The sequence below is a fragment of the Lucilia sericata genome, unplaced genomic scaffold, assembly GCF_015586225.1.
Source record: "Lucilia sericata isolate MDLA Ls3-8-SP2 unplaced genomic scaffold, ASM1558622v1 Contig000141F_arrow, whole genome shotgun sequence".
Taxonomy (NCBI): domain Eukaryota; kingdom Metazoa; phylum Arthropoda; class Insecta; order Diptera; family Calliphoridae; genus Lucilia; species Lucilia sericata.
In genome coordinates this window covers 320110-334671 of record NW_023994173.1, presented here as the reverse complement: position 1 = coordinate 334671, position 14562 = coordinate 320110, and the positions used below count along the sequence as shown (strand labels likewise).

General features: G+C 30.0%; 1 protein-coding gene across 5 annotated transcripts in view; it reads right to left on the bottom strand.

Moving 5' to 3' along the window:
- The window catches only part of LOC119601068 (fasciclin-2), a 171318-nt gene that overhangs the window by 64187 nt on the left and 92569 nt on the right, over positions 1–14562 (bottom strand). Inside the window, exons 1-2 of one of the 5 annotated variants that reach the window (XM_037951773.1) lie at positions 10895–10909; positions 3969–3978 (exon numbers count right to left, since the gene is read on the bottom strand). The exons of the other annotated variants lie outside the window; for them this stretch is intronic. The gene's annotated coding sequence lies outside the window, so the exon portion shown is untranslated. Of the gene's footprint in view, positions 1–3968; positions 3979–10894; positions 10910–14562 lie in introns of those variants that run through there. 5 annotated transcript variants of the gene reach the window in all.

Below are 14562 nucleotides of genomic sequence, written 5' to 3'. Positions count from 1 at the left end.
TCTAGTTCTGTTCTAGTTCTGTTCTAGTTCTCTTCTAGTTCTCTTCTAGTTCTGTTCTAGTTTAGTTCTAGTTGTGTTCTGTTCTAGTTCTGTTCTGTTGTAGTTCTGTTCTAGTTCTGTTCTAGTTCTGTTCTAGTTCTGTTCTAGTTCTGTTCTAGTTCTGTTCTAGTTTTGTTCTAGTAATGTTGTAGTTCTGTTTTAGGTCTGTTGTAGTTCTGTTGTAGTTCTGTTGTAGTACTGTTGTAGTTCTGTTGTAGTTCTGTTCTAGTTCTGTTCTAGTTTTGTTCTTGTAATGTTGTAGTTCTGTTGTAGTACTGTTGTAGTTCTGTTGTAGTTCTGTTCTAGTTCTGTTCTAGTTTTGTTCTTGTAATGTTGTAGTTCTGTTGTAGTACTGTTGTAGTTCTGTTGTAGTTCTGTTCTAGTTTTGTTCTTGTAATGTTGTAGTTCTGCTTTAGCTCTGTTGTAGTTATCTTGTAGTTCTGTTTTAGCTCTGTTGTAGTTCTGTTGTAGTTCTGTTGTAGTTCTGTTGTAGTTCTGTTGTAGTTCTGTTGTAGTTCTGTTCTAGTTGTTGTAGTCTGTTAGTTCTGTTCTAGTTCTGTTCTAGTTCTGTTCTAGTTCTGTTGTCTAGTTCTGTTCTAGTTCTGTTCTAGTTCTGTTCTAGTTCTGTTCTAGTTCTGTTCTAGTCTAGTTCTGTTCTAGTTCTGTTCTAGTTCTAGTTCTGTTCTAGTTCTGTTCTAGTTCTGTTCTAGTTCTGTTCTAGTTCTGTTCTAGTTCTGTTCTAGTTCTGTTCTAGTTCTGTTCTAGTTCTGTTCTAGTTCTAGTTCTGTTCTAGTTCTGTTCTAGTTTTGTTCTAGTAATGTTTTAGGTCTGTTGTAGTTCTGTCGTAGTTCTGTTGTAGTACTGTTGTAGTTCTGTTGTAGTTCTGTTCTAGTTCTGTTCTAGTTTTGTTCTGTAATGTTGTAGTTCTGTTGTAGTACTGTTGTAGTTCTGTTGTAGTTCTGTTCTAGTTCTGTTCTAGTTTTGTTCTTGTAATGTTGTAGTTATCTTGTAGTTCTGTTTTAGCTCTGTTGTAGTTCTGTTGTAGTTCTGTTGTAGTTCTGTTGTAGTTCTGTTGTAGTTCTGTTGTAGTTCTGTTGTAGTTCTGTTGTAGTTCTGTTCTAGTTCTGTTCTAGTTTTGTTCTAGTTCTGTTCTAGTTCTGTTCTAGTTCTAGTTCTGTTCTAGTTCTGTTCTAGTTCTGTTCTAGTTCTGTTATAGTTCTGCTCTAGTTCTGTTCTAGTTCTGTTCTAGTTTTGTTCTAGTAATGTTGTAGTTCTGTTTTAGGTCTGTTGTAGTTCTGTTATAGTTCTGCTCTAGTTCTGTTCTAGTGCTGTTCTAGTTTTGTTCTAGTAATGTTGTAGTTCTGTTTTAGGTCTGTTGTAGTTCTGTTGTAGTTCTGTTCTAGTTCTGTTCTAGTTCTGTTCTAGTTCTGTTCTAGTTTGTTCTTGTAATGTTGTAGTTCTGTTTTAGCTCTGTTGTAGTTCTCTTGTAGTTCTGTTTTAGCTCTGTTGTAGTTCTGTTGTAGTTCTGTTGTAGTTCTGTTGTAGTTCTGTTGTAGTTCAGTTGTAGTTCTGTTCTAGTTCTGTTTTAGTTCTGTTCTATTTCTGTTCTAGTTCTGTTCTAGTTCTGTTCTAGTTCTGTTCTAGTTCTGTTCTAGTTCTGTTCTATTTCTGTTCTAGTTCTGTTCTAGTTCTGTTCTAGTTCTGTTCTAGTTCTGTTCTAGTTCTGTTCTAGTTCTGGTCTAGTTCTGTTCTAGTTCTGTTCTAGTTCTGTTCTAGTTCTGTTCTAGTTCTGTTCTAGTTCTGTTCTAGTTCTGTTCTAGTTCTGTTCTAGTTCTGTTTTAGTTCTGTTCTAGTTCTGTTCTAGTTCTGTTCTAGTTCTGTTCTAGTTCTGTTCTATTTCTGTTCTAGTTCTGTTCTAGTTCTGTTCTAGTTCTGTTCTAGTTCTGTTCTAGTTCTGTTCTAGTTCTGGTCTAGTTCTGTTCTAGTTCTGTTCTAGTTCTGTTCTAGTTCTGTTCTAGTTCTGTTCTAGTTCTGTTCTAGTTCTGTTCTAGTTCTGTTCTAGTTCTGTTCTAGTTCTGTTCTATTCTAGTTCTGTTCTAGTTCTGTTCTAGTTCTGTTCTAGTTCTGTTCTAGTTCTGTACTAGTTCTAGTTCTGTTCTAGTTCTAGTTCTGTTCTAGTTCTGTTCTAGTTCTATTCTAGTTCTGTTCTAGTTCTGTTCTAGTTCTGTTCTAGTTCTGTTCTAGTTCTGTTCTAGTGCTGTTCTAGTTCTGTTCTAGTTCTGTTCTAGTGCTGTTCTAGTTCTGTTCTAGTTCTGTACTAGTTCTGTTCTAGTTCTGTTCTAGTTCTGTTCTAGTTCTGTTCTAGTTATGTTCTAGTTCTGTTCTAGTTCTGTTCTAGTTCTTTTCTAGTTCTGTTCGAGTTCTGTTCCAGTTCTGTTCCAGTTCTGTTTTTGTTGAGTTTTAGTCTAGTTTTTGTTTAAAAATTATAAATTTCTTTAAAATATTTGCATTATCTTTCATTTTATTGCCATTTTTCTGCAGAAATATTCGCTCAATTATTATTTTCTTAATAAAATTTTCCATTTCTTATAAATATTTCATATCTCTTTTCCATTTATAACCACATTTGTCTCAAGCTACTTAAATTTAATCAAATAACCAAACAGTCCTACTGACACAAGCCATTAAGCCAAAAATCGTTATAAGACTTCAAGATGCCAAGGAATATAAATCGCATGACTTAAAACTGCTGTCAATCCTTAAAGCAAATATATGAAATCCTCTGTTATATATGAATATTTTAAGAGAAATAAATACAATATAAAATATTTAAAGGACATTTTGTTGTTACATAAACATGTCACACACATGTGCTATATATGGATGTATTTATATGTGTACTTTGACCAAAGATAATTAAGCAGAGAGAAATGTGAATAATAAGGAAAATGAAATTTACAAAAATAATATGTTAAAATTTATTTACATAAATTTTCTTTTATGAGGGCACTATTTATCTTAAGCTTTTGTACATAAATTATTTGTGTTTTTTGTTTTCTTCTTTAAAATTGTATTTTATTTTCTGTGGTTTTCATACTTTTAATAAAACTTATATGTAAATTAATCTGGCTACTTGTGCGAAATTGCAACTCTGTTTAAAATTGTTAAGACTTGCTTGCATTCTTGCTATATCGTTCTCATTTGCTGTAACGTTAAACTGCTTAAACGTTGTATATATCTTCCTCTCTCTCTTTCGCTTTTTACTGTTATATGTTTAACCATTTGCGGTCTTTTTACTGTGTTACTGTTATTTGTTGTTATAATTAAAAGGGGCGAAAAGAAAAACTGTTAAAATTTTAATACTTTACACATTGACCACGTTAAAATTGCATTTCTGTATTTTTTTTTTTTTTTTTTTTTTGGATAGCATATGTTCAGGGGTTTGTTAAAGTGCGTTTTGTACTGACAACCATCGAGGCCTGGTCACATTAACGCATTATTTACACATGATGTTTTATGCACGTGAATTAAGTTTTCATTTAAATTTTTTCGTATTTATTTCTGTATTTATTTTTTGTATTTATTTCTGAAAATGTGACCTGAGAACAGTTTTTTTCGCTTTTTTTCTCTGTGGTTTGTTTTTAAGCCTTTATTTTACTGTGAAAATGAAAATACTTTTGCAAATAAATTGGTTACTACTGGGGCCATTTGAAGTTAACAACAACATATTTGTTAAAATGTAAAAGTAATACGAAGGACTATTTAAAGATTTATTGTAAAATGCGATAATTTATATAAACTTTTTATAAAAAAGCCTGAAAAATCAAGAAAAATCAACTGTTCCCAGTTTTTTGAAATCAGTTCCCACTCTGAAAATCATGGTTTTCCTGTAGGAAATACTTGTGTGTGGTTAAAAATTCCTCTTTCTCTAATAATAAACTGTTCCCACTTGCCTAAAGCTAACAAAAAAGAAAATAAAAACTGTTCCCACTTTATAAAATCAAAATTTAATCATTATAAACAGTTTAAAAAGAAAAACATTAGCTTTTCTTGCATCTTTTACTAATTTTTTAAAAATTTTGTAACTGTTCCCACTTTTTTGAAAACTGTTCCCACTCTAAAAATTAAGTTTTTCCTATAAGATATACTTGTGTGTGGTTAAAAATGCTTTTTCTATAAAAATTAACTGTTCCCACTTGTTAATTATTAAGAACAATGAAATAAAAACTGTTCCCACTATAAAACATTTTACATTTTATCATGTTGAACGGTTTAATACGAGAATATATGACTTCTCATTAATTTTAGCTTAATTTTGAAGAAATTTCAAACTGTTCCCACTTTTTTGAAAACTGTTCCCACTCTGAAAATCGGTTTTTCCTGTATGAAATACTTGTCTGTAGTTAGAAATGCTTTTTTCTTTAAAAACAAACTGTTCCCACTTGCTAAGTTCTAATAATAATGAAACGAAAACTGTTCCCACTATAAAAAATTTTACATGTTATCATGTTGAATGGTTTAATAAGATAACATTTGACTTTTCTTTAATTTTTGTTTAATTTTGAAGAAATTCCAAACTGTTCCCACTTTTTCGAAAACTGTTCCTACTCTGAAAATTAAGTTTTTCCTATAAGAAATACTTGTGTGTGTTGAAAAATACTTTTTTCTTTAAAAATAAACTGTTCCCACTTGTTAATTCTTCAAAACAATGAAATAAAATCTGTTCCCACTTGAAATTTTTTTTTATTTAATTATGTTCAACAGTTTACTACAAAAATATTTGCAATTTCTTTCATTTAAGGCAAATTTATGTACAAATTCTTAACTGTTCCCACAATTTCGAAAACTCTTCCCACTCTTAAAATCACGGTTTTCTTGTAGGAAATACTTGTGTTTAGTTGCCGACTAAATTTTGTAAAACAAATTAAATATTTTGCTTAAATTAAGAAAATTACTAAACTGTTCTCACTTTTTAAAAAAAATAAATTTCCAAAGTTTTAATTTGTTATTTTTCAAAAAAAAAAAAAAAGGAAAAAGTAAACAATTTTTATCTTATTTTTCTTGCCAACTTGTCAATATTATTTTTACGGTTTATTTATAAATAAAATATTTGACCATAACTTCTTCAACACCCACCACCCCCTTCAAGAAAAAATAGACTAAAATAACAAAAAACTTTTTGTTCCCATAATTCCCTGAAAAACATAAATAACTTACACTTTTTCTTGAGAAAAATTGCAAAAAACTATATTTTCAATTTCTAACTGCTGCAATTTTCTTTTGAAAACTGTCAACAGTATTTTTCTTTCTGGCTCTCTTTTTCTCTCTAACAAGCACAAGAAAAATGCTTTTAAATATTAACAATTTACTACTTATTTCGTTGAACTTTTTCTTCGTCCTGCATTTCTTTACTTGTTTTTCTTCTTCGTTTTAACCGTGCAATTCATTCGTTTATTTTTGCAGCCATTTTAAATGCCACAAGTTGACATTAATTTCATTTGTTGTTTTCTTTATTGTGTCACATAGTTTTCATTTTTTTTCTCCGCCATCTTTATAGTATTTTTCCTTTAGGTTTGTTTACTAACAATAGTAGTTGTAGTTGTTATAGTTGTTCTTAATATAAAGCTTTCATACTTCTTTAGTCTCTCTCTCCCTTACTTGTCCTTAAGGTGTATAAGAACTTGGTTTTGTAGTTTTTGAGTGGGAATTATTTGTGGGTAATTGTAATAACGATTTCATTTGTGGAAGAGAGAGAACACATCAGGTATGGGAAATTAAAAAAAGACTACTAATAGACTAGACTATAAACTAGACTTTAGACTAGACTATAGACTAGACTATAGACTACACTATAGACTAGACTATAGACTAGACTATAGACTAGACTATAGACTAGACTATAGACTAGTCTATAGACTAGTCTATAGACTAGACTATAGACTAGACTATAAACTAGACTATAGACTAGACTATAGACTAGACTATAGACTAGACTATAGACTAGACTATAGACTAGACTATAGACTAGACTATAGATAGACTATAGACTAGACTATAGACTAGACTATAGACTAGACTATAGACTAGACTATAGACTAGACTATAGACTAGACTATAGACTAGACTATAGACTAGACTATAGACTAGACTATAGACTAGACTATAGACTAGACTATAGACTAGACTATAGACTAGACTATAGACTAGACTATATACTAGACTATAGACTAGACTATAGACTAGACTATAGACTAGACTATAGACTAGACTATAGACTAGACTATAGACTAGACTATAGACTAGACTATAGACTAGACTGTAGACTAGACTATAGACTAGACTATAGACTAGACTATAGACTAGACTATAGACTAGACTATAGACTAGACTATAGACTAGAATATAGACTAGACTATAGATAGACTAGAAACTATAGACTAGACTATAGACTAGACTATAGACTAGACTATAGACTAGACTATAGACTAGACTATAGACTAGACTATAGACTAGACTATAGACTAGACTATAGACTAGACTATAGACTAGACTATAGACTAGACTATAGATTAGACTATAGACTAGACTATAGACTAGACTATAGACTAGACTATAGACTAGACTATAGACTAGACTATAGACTAGAATATAGACTAGACTATAGACTAGACTATAGAGTAGACTATAGACTAGACTATAGACTAGACTATAGACTAGACTATAGACTAGACTATAGACTAGACTATAGACTAGACTATAGACTAGACTATAGACTAGACTATAGACTAGACTATAGACTAGACTATAGACTATACTAGACTATAGACTAGACTAGAGTATAGACTAGACTATAGACTAGACTATAGACTAGACTATAGACTAGACTATAGACTAGACTATAGACTAGACTATAGATTAGACTAGACTAGACTATAGACTAGACTATAGACTAGACTATAGACTAGACTATAGACTAGACTATAGACTAGACTATAGACTAGACTATAGACTAGACTATAGACTAGACTATAGACTAGACTATAGACTAGACTATAGACTAGACTATAGACTAGACTATAGACTAGACTATAGACTAGACTATAGACTAGACTATAGACTAGACTATAGACTAGACTATAGACTAGACTATAGACTAGACTATAGACTAGACTATAGACTAGACTATAGACTAGACTATAGACTAGACTATAGACTAGACTATAGACTAGACTATAGACTAGACTATAGACTAGACTATAGACTAGACTATAGACTAGACTATAGACTAGACTATAGACTAGACTATAGACTAGACTATAGACTAGACTATAGACTAGACTATAGACTAGACTATAGACTAGACTATAGACTAGACTATAGACTAGACTATAGACTAGACTATAGACTAGACTATAGACTAGACTATAGACTAGACTATAGACTAGACTATAGACTAGACTATAGACTAGACTATAGACTAGACTATAGACTAGACTATAGACTAGACTATAGACTAGACTATAGACTAGACTATAGACTAGACTATAGACTAGACTATAGACTAGACTATAGACAAGACTATAGACTAGACTATAGAATAGACTATAGACTAGACTATAGACTAGACTATAGACTAGACTATAGACTAGACTATAGACTAGACTATAGACTAGACTATAGACTAGACTATAGACTAGACTATAGACTAGACTATAGACTAGACTATAGACTAGACTATAGACTAGACTATAGACTAGACTAGACTATACTATAGACTAGACTATAGACTAGACTATATACTAGACTATAGACTAGACTATAGACTAGACTATAGACTAGACTATAGACAAGACTATAGACTAGACTATAGACCAGACTATAGACTAGACTATAGACTAGACTATAGAATAGACTATAGACTAGACTATAGACTAGACTATAGACTAGACTATAGACTAGACTATAGACTAGACTATAGAGTAGACTATAGACTAAACTATAGACTAGACTATAGACTAGACTATAGACTAGACTATAGACTAGACTATAGACTAGACTATAGACTGGACTATAGACTAGACTATCGACTAGACTATCGACTAGACTATAGATTAGACTATAGACTAGACTATAGACTAGACTATAGACTGGACTATAGACTAGACTATAGACTAGACTAAGAACTATAGACAAAGACTATAGACTAGACTATAGACTAGACTATAGACTAGACTATAGACTAGACTATAGACTAGACTATAGACTAGACTATAGACTAGACTATAGACTAGACTATAGACTAGACTAGACTATAGACTAGACTAGACTATAGACTAGACTATAGACTAGACTATAGACTAGACTATAGACTAGACTATAGACTTAGACTATCGACTAGACTATAGACTAGACTATAGACTGGTCTATAGACTAGACTATAGACTAGACTATAGACAAGACATAGACAAGACTATAGACTAGACTATAGACTAGACTATAGACTAGACTATAGACTAGACTAGACTAGACTAGACTATAGACTAGACTATAGACTAGACTATAGATTAGACTATAGACTAGACTATAGACTAGACTATAGACTAGACTATAGACTAGACTATAGACTAGACTATAGACTAGACTATAGACTAGACTATAGACTAAGACTAGACTATAGACTAGACTATAGACTAGACTATAGACTAGACTATAGACTAGACTATAGACTAGACTATAGACTAGACTATAGACTAGACTATAGACTAGACTATAGACTAGACTATAGACTAGACTATAGACTAGACTATAGACTAGACTATAGACTAGACTATAGACTAGACTATAGACTAGACTATAGACTAGACTATAGACTAGACTATAGACTAGACTATAGACTAGACTATAGACTAGACTATAGACTAGACTATAGACTAGACTATAGACTAGACTATAGACTAGACTATAGACTAGACTATAGACTAGACTATAGACTAGACTATAGACTAGACTATAGACTAGACTATAGACTAGACTATAGACTAGACTATAGACTAGACTATAGACTAGACTATAGACTAGACTATAGACTAGACTATAGACTAGACTATAGACTAGACTATAGACTAGACTATAGACTAGACTATAGACTAGACTATAGACTAGACTATAGACTAGACTATAGACTAGACTATAGACTAGACTATAGACTAGACTATAGACTAGACTATAGACTAGACTATAGACTAGACTATAGACTAGACTATAGACTAGACTATAGACTAGACTATAGACTAGACTATAGACTAGACTATAGACTAGACTATAGACTAGACTATAGACTAGACTATAGACTAGACTATAGACTAGACTATAGACTAGACTATAGACTAGACTATAGACTAGACTATAGACTAGACTATAGACTAGACTATAGACTAGACTATAGACTAGACTATAGACTAGACTATAGACTAGATTAGACTAGACTATAGACTAGACTGGACTATAGACTAGACTATATACTGCACTATAGACTGGACTATAGACTAGACTATAAACTAGAATATTGACTAGACTATGTGCTGGACTAGACTATAGACTAAACTTTTCCATGCCTGCATTGTAGTTTTAAAGTGGGTGTTATTTTGTATATTTTTATTACAATAACAAATCTAGACAAAGTTTGGTTGAGTTTTTTTTATTTTTTTAAACAATTACTGTATTTTATGTTTTTAATTAAATTGTGAATTTGTGAACATAATTTGTGATATTTTTCTTTGTTGTTAAATATAGTTTTTTTTTCTGTGGTGGTTTGTCAGGAAAACAAAGTTTTGCTAATAAAAATTGTTTTAACTGGTTTAAAAAAGTTAAACAAATTACCACCAAAAAGTGGAAACATTTTGCACTTAAAGAAAAAATTCAAAGAAATTTTTTAAAAAATTGTATAAATTAGTAAAAAAATGTAATCAAATTTAAAAAAATGTGTCTATTCAGAATATATAAATTTTTTCTTTGACTATGATTTGTTTAATTGTTTTTCATTTATTTTGTAAATAAATTCTGTTTTTATGCAAATTTCCTTTTTCTCTATTCTTAACATTTAAATTTGTCATAGTGATATTTTAATAAACTAAAAAACTGTCATTGTATAATTGTATAAAGAGTTTTTTTGTTGCTGTTTGTTATTTACAATTTAAATTAATATGTCACAACATTATACAATAAAATACAAGAGCTTTATATTATGTGTACATAAATAACTTTTTGGAAAATGAACAAAAAAACGTACACTTAAAGAAATTTAAAAACAAAACTAAACAAAAATTTGCAAAAATGTCTGAAAAATTTTTAAAATATTTAAAGAAATTTGTTATTTTATTCTAAAATTTAAGAAAAATATTAAAAATTTACTTGTTTCCGTGTTAACAACTAAATTTTTGAAAAATCTGAAACTGTTCCCACTATATTGAAAACTGTTCTTATTCCAAAAATTAAGCTTTTCCCTTAGGAATTGCTATTGTGCTTCAGAAATTTGATATTCTTCCAAAAATCAACTGTTCCCACTTGCTATTTTCCCTTAAACAATGAAATAAAAACTGTTCCCACTTAAAAAAATGTACATTTAATCATGTTAAATGGTTTCTATAGTAAAAATTATTACTTTTCTGCAAATTTTGCTAATTTTTTGAAAATTTTCCAAACTGTTCCCACTTTTTAGAAAACTGTTCCCAGTCTTAAAATTATCCCTATAACTTTGTTTACACTTGTAGGTGTTTAAACATGTTTTTTTAGTGTTAATTACAAACTGTTCCCATTTGCTTATTTGTAATAATCTTACTATGGAAACTGTTTCCACTTTAAAAATCAATACAATTTCATGTTAAACAGTTTTTATAGGAAAAATTTTAACTTTTCCGTAAATTTTACTAATTTTTTTAAAAATTCCAAACTGTTCCCACTTTTTTGAAAACTGTTCCCAGTCTAGAAATGATGCTTAACACTTACATAGCACTTCTAAGTGTTTAACAAAAGTATTTAGATTTAAAAACAAACTGTTCCCACATTGAATTTCGTATAAACACTTAAATAAAAACTGTTCCCATTTCAAAATTTTATCACAAAATGATGTTGAATTCCTTTTAAAGTATAAATTTGATATTTATATTACTTTTGCTTAGATTTTAGAAAAATTTCCAACTGTTCTCACTTTTTCGAAAACTGTTCCCACCTTCAAAATTACGGATTTCCTTTATGAATTGATTGTGTTTAGTTAAAAATGTATTTTTCCTTAAAAATAAACTGTTCCCACTTTCTATTTCCCCTAAACAATATTATAAAAACTGTTCCCACCTTTAAAATTTATCACAAAATGATTTTTAATTCCTTTTAAAGCATTAATTTGCTTTTTCTATTACTTTTGCTTGATTTTTACAAAAAAAAAAAATCCAACTGTTCTCACTTTTTCGAAAACTGTTCCCACCATCAAAATAACGTTTTTCCTTTAGGAATTAGTTGTGTTTAGTTAGAAATAAGTATTTTCCTAAAAATAAACTGTTCCCACTTGCTCTTTTTTAAAAATAATAAAATTAAAAACTGTTCCCAGTTAAAAAATGTAATAATTAATCATGAAAAATTGTTTATATATGAAAAATTTGCAAATTCTCATGATTTTGACCGAATTGTGGGGAAATTTTTAACTGTTCCCACTTTTCGAAAAACCGTTCCCAGCTCCAAAATTACAATTTTCCATTAAAAATTACTTGTGTTTAGTTAGAAAAGTATTTTTCATTGAAAACAAACTGTTCCCACTTAAAAAACCAAAAATAAAATCTGTTCTCACTACAAAATTTTGTTATAAAAATATGTTTTACAAATTAAAAATTAAAATTTGAACTTTTACAAAAATGTTCACAATTTTTATGGAAAATTTTTCTTTCTGTTTAAAGTTTTTTTTTCTTGTTGCCAAATGATTCATTATAATTTTTTACATATCAAGTGACTTAAGTAAATATTAATTTTGTATAAATATCATTTTATTATGATTATTTTTTTTTTATTGTAACAGTCTGTAAACTATTCACGAGCTTTTCATTAAACAGAAAATAAAAAAAACTTCGGCCCATCGACATGCATGACATTATTCCAGCTCTTTTAGTACTATTACTTGTTGTTTATTTTTCTTGTTTGTTCAAAAGCAATAAAAAATAATTAATATTAATTGAAATTTAAGTAGATTTTTCATATTTTTACAATTTACTGCAAGTGCAAGCTGCAGTAGCAGCAGCCAATGAATTAAATATTTGTTTGTAATGAGAGAATAGTTAATTTAAAAACACAGAAAAAACAAATAGCCAGAAAGTAAATGAGCAAATAAAGTGGTGATGATAAGTGGGAAAATTAAAAAAATAATAAACTAATTGAATATAAAAAGGGAAATTAACAAAAAATTAAAAATTGTTCCAAAAAAATTAATAAAATTAGCTTTAAAAGCTTTAAGAAAAAAGTATTTTCCAACAATTAAAGCTTTTTTATCTTCTAGGTAAAAGAATGTAAGACAAAATCCTCTCTTTTCCCTACAAAACTGTAAGAAATTCCTTTCACGCCAGACAGGAAGAAAGATCATGTTTGGAGTATCAAATAGCATTCAAGCAATTTAACAAAGAAATAGCATACATTAAGGGGCATGATTACTTTTTTGTTTCCCTCCTTACCTTACTGTCCTCTAATGACTTGCAGAATAACATGAAAAGCAAGGGAAAAAACTCTGCAAACGTGTAAGGCATATAAATTTGCAACATAAAACCACAAAAAGACCAGATTTTAAATGAAATAAAAATATGCTATAAACTTTAACATTCAACAGCCTTAAAATAGGCTACACTTTTTTAATTTAACAAATTTTTCATTCATACAATTCCTGCTTTAATAAAAAAACAATTTTCTTATGTAAATTAGTAGCAGTAGTTGGGAAAAAAAAGTAAAAAATGTAAACAAAACCATATTCATGAACTGCCTAAAAGTATTCTATGTTTTATATTTCTAGTTGTTTATATTTGTTTTTTGTTCTCCTCTATGCCTTAGTTAATATTATTCTCTTTTTATTTTCTATTTTTTGCTTTCGCATATCAAAGACTTTAGTTTTTGTTTGTTTGCTTGTCATTACTATTTATTTGGTTGTCTAGTAAGAGAGCTGCTTTAGAATTTACATATGCTACTCTATCACTCATTCTGTGTACATTTGTCTTTGACAGATTTCTGTTTTTGTTTTGTGTCTTGGCAAAAATGCCTAAACACCTATAAATATGCAATGAATGTCATTTACTTTGTTGGGGGCGTAGGTTTTTGAATAGAAAACAAGGCCATCATAAGTATTTGTTATTTGGTTATCAATCCTTGCACTAGGTTTGCTTAATTTTTCTTCTCTCTCTCTCTTTGCACAGAAGATTGTTAGTTGGTCCCCAATCATTTCATTACATCTGCTTAACTTGTCTCTCTCTATTTTCAAAACATTATTTGGTGTCCAATCTTTCTACTACAGCTGCTTAATCTGGTCTTTCTCTCTCTGTTTACAAAACATTAGTTGGTCACCAATCTTTTTACTGCAGCTGCTTAATCTGTTCACCAATCTTTGCACTTTACCTGCTTAATTTTTTCCTTCAACAAAACATTGTAATTTGATCTCAAATCATTGTACTTTAGCTGCTTAACCTGGTCACCAATCCTAGCACTACACCTGCTTAATTTTTTCTCTCAACAAAACATTGTAATTTGGTCTCCAATCTTTCTACTACAGAAGCTTAATCTGGTCACCATTCCTTGCACTACACCTGCTTAATTTTTTCTCTCAACAAAACATTGTGATTTGGTCTACAATATTTTTACTTTAGCTGCTTAATCTGGTCACCAATCATTGCACTACACTTGCTTAATTTTCTCTCTCAACAAAAGATTGTAATTTGGTCTCCAATCTTTCTACTACAGAAGCTTAATCTGGTCACCATTCCTTGCACTACAACTGCTTAATTTTCTCTCTCAACAAAACATTGTGATTTGGCCTCCAATCTTTTTACTTTAGCTGCTTAATCTGGTCACCAATCATTGCACTACATCTGCTTAATTTTCTTTGGGCTCCAATCTTTCTATTACAGCTGCTTAATCTAGATTCAATTTTTGCACTAGTCTGGATTAATCATTCTATCTCTATTTACATTGTGATCTGTAGTCTCCAATCTTTCTACTTTAGCTGCTTAATCTGGTCACCAATCTTTGCACTACGCTTGCTTAACGGTGCTTCTCTGTCAACAAATCATTTTGATTTGGACTCCAACCTTTGTACTTTAGCTACGTAATGTGGTCACCAATCCTTACACTAGGCTTGCTTAATTTTTTTTTTCTCTCTCTACTACGCAACTTAATCTCGTCACCAATCCTTGCACTAGGCTTGCTTAATTTATCTATCTCTGTTTACTTTGTTATTTGGTCTCCAATCTTTCTACTACTGCGGCTTAATCTGGTCCACAATTC